The sequence below is a fragment of the Macadamia integrifolia genome, chromosome 6 (genome assembly GCF_013358625.1).
Source record: "Macadamia integrifolia cultivar HAES 741 chromosome 6, SCU_Mint_v3, whole genome shotgun sequence".
NCBI lineage: Eukaryota > Viridiplantae > Streptophyta > Magnoliopsida > Proteales > Proteaceae > Macadamia > Macadamia integrifolia.
The window spans coordinates 4,211,287-4,215,306 of NC_056562.1; the positions used below are offsets into that span (position 1 = coordinate 4,211,287).

The 4,020-nt window shown below is 37.2% G+C and overlaps 1 protein-coding gene across 1 annotated transcript in view; it reads left to right on the plus strand.

Moving 5' to 3' along the window:
- LOC122081844 (vacuolar protein sorting-associated protein 26A-like) overlaps window positions 1-4,020 on the plus strand; it is a 43,277-nt gene that overhangs the window by 36,927 nt on the left and 2,330 nt on the right. The gene's annotated exons all lie outside the window — the stretch shown is intronic.

Genomic DNA, 4,020 nt, shown 5'->3' on the forward strand with positions numbered 1-4,020 from the left:
AAAAAAAAAAAAAAAAATGAAAGAAAAAAAAAGAGGCCCAAACTCATGCTACTAAATTTATTTGGTATATATTTAAGTACATGTGATTGCAATGCACATATCCTGCCCCCCACCCCCAAAAAATAAGGAAGTTGACTTGGAGACATTTCTAACCAGAACAATGGAACACAGTACCTGCCATCTGCCATGAAAAATGGTTGCAGAATTTGATTCTATGTCATAATGAATGTGTTTACTTTAGGAGAAACAGCTGTACATAATCAGAAGAATAATATCAGAAGCAGAACAATGTTAGGATCTGAAATTTTCAAGGCCCTGCTTTTGTATCCTAGAAATTCAGTGTTTTGTGGGACTTAATATAAGTTGTGGAAAAAGCATATTCTGTCTGATGTGCATGATCGGGTCTAAGAAAATGGCTGCAGCCAAATAAGTTTCTGATTCTGGGATGTGAATCTTCATATCTGGTCGAGAGAAATGCTTCCATAACCTTTTTTTTCCCCTAGGTGAATGGAAAATTATATTGAAGACAAAAAGGAAACAAATTAATGCAAGATTGGTTCACAAGTGATCCCATCCCAGGTAGGATCTTTAGTAAATTCACTAAAAATAAGATAGTATGAACAAAACAGAAATAAGAGAATGAAATGAAGAATGGGGGTAGGGGAATAGGTTGGGTCGAGCATCTCACTCTTCCCTAGGGCATTTCACCCAAGCTGTCTTTCACAGCATTGCATCTCGCTGTTTTCCAGCATAAAGCTTTCTTTTTTATTACTCAATCAAATTCGTGTTCAATGTTGTAGCCCCTTACAAACTTATATAGAAGACTCAAAACTGACTCAAACACTAAAAAAGAAAGGCCTAACCCAATCCTTAACTAATTGGGAAACCTAAACTGACTAGGAAACTGAAATGACAACAAAAATAGACTCAAAACAGGACTCCAACTAAACTAATGAATTAAATCCCGTTTTCCTACTTTCTACCCATATTTTAGGCCCATTACAAAGAAAACCGATGGGATCAAAGGCCCAACACATACATAACCCAACATAAGGCTTATTTGCAATAAAATAAGCTCATTAAGTGATTTATTTGCATCACAAATACATCACAATAGCAAGAAGGCTAGCCAAGGGAAAGTACCCCAACTAAAGAAACAAAACAACCATCAAAAGGATGATATATCAAAAACAGGGGGATGGGGGAGAAATAACTAGCAAAAAAGTGGGGATACATCAAAACACTAGGGAAGGAAGAAACAAAGATCTAAAGATTATACATAAAAAAAATAAAAAACTAGTTGGGAGAGAGAAGAGGAAGATCCCAAGAATAGGCAAGATGCTTATTTCTAATTGTATCTGGGCTCGCAGAAAAGCTGCACAGAACAACTGGGAAAACACTTCCAGATGCTTCCTAGAACCTTTTCTTTTTTTAGATGAATGGAATATATATTAAAGAAAGAAAAGGAAAGCACAAGAAAAAAACTCGAAGGCTAGACAAAGGGGAGAAAACCTAATAAAGAGAACAAAACAATCACTAAAATGGATACATCAAAACCCGGGGGGACAAAAACAATCAGCCAAAGAGGGGGAACACCAAAAACAGAGAGGGGGAGGGGAGAAATAAAGAACAGAGATGATACACCAAAACTAAGAGTGGTTGGGAGAGAGGAAAATCCCAAGCAAAGTATATCCAGCGGTATTTGGGCACACAACACATTTTTGAAAATTTTATTTCTAATATTGAAGGTAATTTTGTCCTAGATTTTCTCAATTGAACATGAGGAGGAAGTCCATCTTCTTTTATTTCTTTCCCACCAGATATGATGAATCATTGCACTACAAGCCAACTTACCGAGGGTGTCACAGGAAGATTTTTCATTAAAGGTTTTCAAGATCCACCTCCATTCTCTATCAAAAGGAAGGTTTAACTTTGGGAAGAGGCCAACATCTAAAAGGAATACCACTCTTGACCAACTTGGAGAAGGGACAAGAAAAGATGGTCCACACTTTCAAGGGAGTTCCAACAGAGACAACAATTAGGTATGGATAGATTTTATTTGAAAAAGAAACTCCTAACTGGGGAGGAAGTTGGTTATAGCTTTCCAAATGGTAAAGAAATGCTTAGGGATGGAAGAGCTAATCCAACCAGTTCTAAACCAGGGAGCAATGGGAGCTCTAAATCTCACCAAATTCTAAGAAGAAGAAGAATATATGACAAATACACATATATATATATATATATATATATTGAAGAATTGGCAACCCACTGATCAAATCCCCACTTCCTCTAGGCTTGAAAGGAATACTAGGAAGCTTACTCCAAACCTTAGTGTGAGAAAGGGAATTTCCAGGGCCTGGAATCCAAATACGATCCCTCAAAATTGAAGATATCTTTGCTAGCCTATTGAACCAGCGTCATGTCTAATCTTGTCATCGTATTTAGAAATTAGCACACCATTAGGATGCCAATTATCAAGCCAAAGAAAGGTGTCAGAACAATTATCAATAGAAGACTGGATATACTCATACACCAGATGCGATACTTTAGTATTTTCCTCTAGGCCCAAGAAGCATGCAATGGACAATTAGTAGTCTAGATTGAATCATATTTGAGGTATCTAGATTACTCCCAATTAACCCAAATTCTATTTTTTTGTAAGATGCTTTATTCTAGATAAGCTTGACTATACAAGTAATGTTGGATTCCTTGACTCTATGAAGACCTAAACCGCCCTCCTTTTTGGAAGACAAACCGTAGTCCAGCTCATTGGATGCGAGAATTTGGAACATTTATGGCCTTTCCAAAGGAAACAGGACATATGAGATTCAATATTTGAAGAGATGAAAGATGGAAGATCGAAAACCCTAGACCAGTTAATATAGGAATTTTGCATTACCAATCTAATAAGTTCCCGCTGACCTGCGAAGGAAAGAAAGTTACTCTTCCAGAGTTGTCTCTTGTGAAGCCTATCTAGGATAGGAGAAAAATAATGGGTCGCAAGCTTCAAAGAAACCAATGGTAGCCCGAAGTAGGTGACGAGAAGATGGCCTCAGGAAATCCCAAAATACCACTTAATTGCGCCATAAGATGCTTAGAAACTCCCCCTAAGAAAGAAAGAGATTTATGGGGATTAACAGAGAAACCAGACATAGCAGAGGAGGAAAAAAGCATTAGAAATGGCTGACACGGATGTAAGTGAAGCTTTGGCAAAGATCATAAGGTCATTGGCAAATGAAAGGTGAGTGATCTTCAAGGCCTTGCACTTAGGGATTGGTTAGATGGAGTTCTCAGTTTTAATTGAAAGGATTTTGGAGAGACCCTCCATAGCAATAGAGAAAAGCAGAGGAGTGATAGGACAACCATGGAGGATACCTAATTTGTATTCAGCCCTGAGAGAAACCATTAACTAGCACAGAGAAGTGAAGAAAAGTGATTCAACATTAAATCCAATTGATGAAAATAGAAGGGAAGTCCGTCTTAGAAAGAACCTAGCCAATATAGTCCCATCTAATAGAATCAAAAGCCTTATGACTATTCAATTTGAGGAGGACAGAAGGAGAAAGATTTTTCCTATCAATACTCCTAACAATTTCATGACCTAAGAGGATATTGTTAGCAATATTCCTATTGGGGATGAAAACAGCCTGATTATAGCTAACAAGAGCATGAATAACCAAGTTTAGTCTATTAGTAATGATTCACAATAAAATTTTAAAGAAGATTAGCAAGAGAAATGGGGTGAAAGGAGGAAACTAGATTCGCCCCCTCATGCTTAAGAACAAAATAGATACAAGTTTGGTTGATGCTTCTAATCCTTGAAGTATTGAAGAAGAAACTACAGACTGCTTTAATAAGATCCTCCTTGACAATATCTCATGTAGCAAGGAAAAACCTGAAGCTAAAACCGTCAGGGCCAAGAGCTTTATCAGATTTATGAGATTTTATAGCAACCCAAATCTCCTCCTCAGAAGAAATGGAAGAAACCTTGTTAGGTCTTTTTTTTTTTTTTTGGGGGGG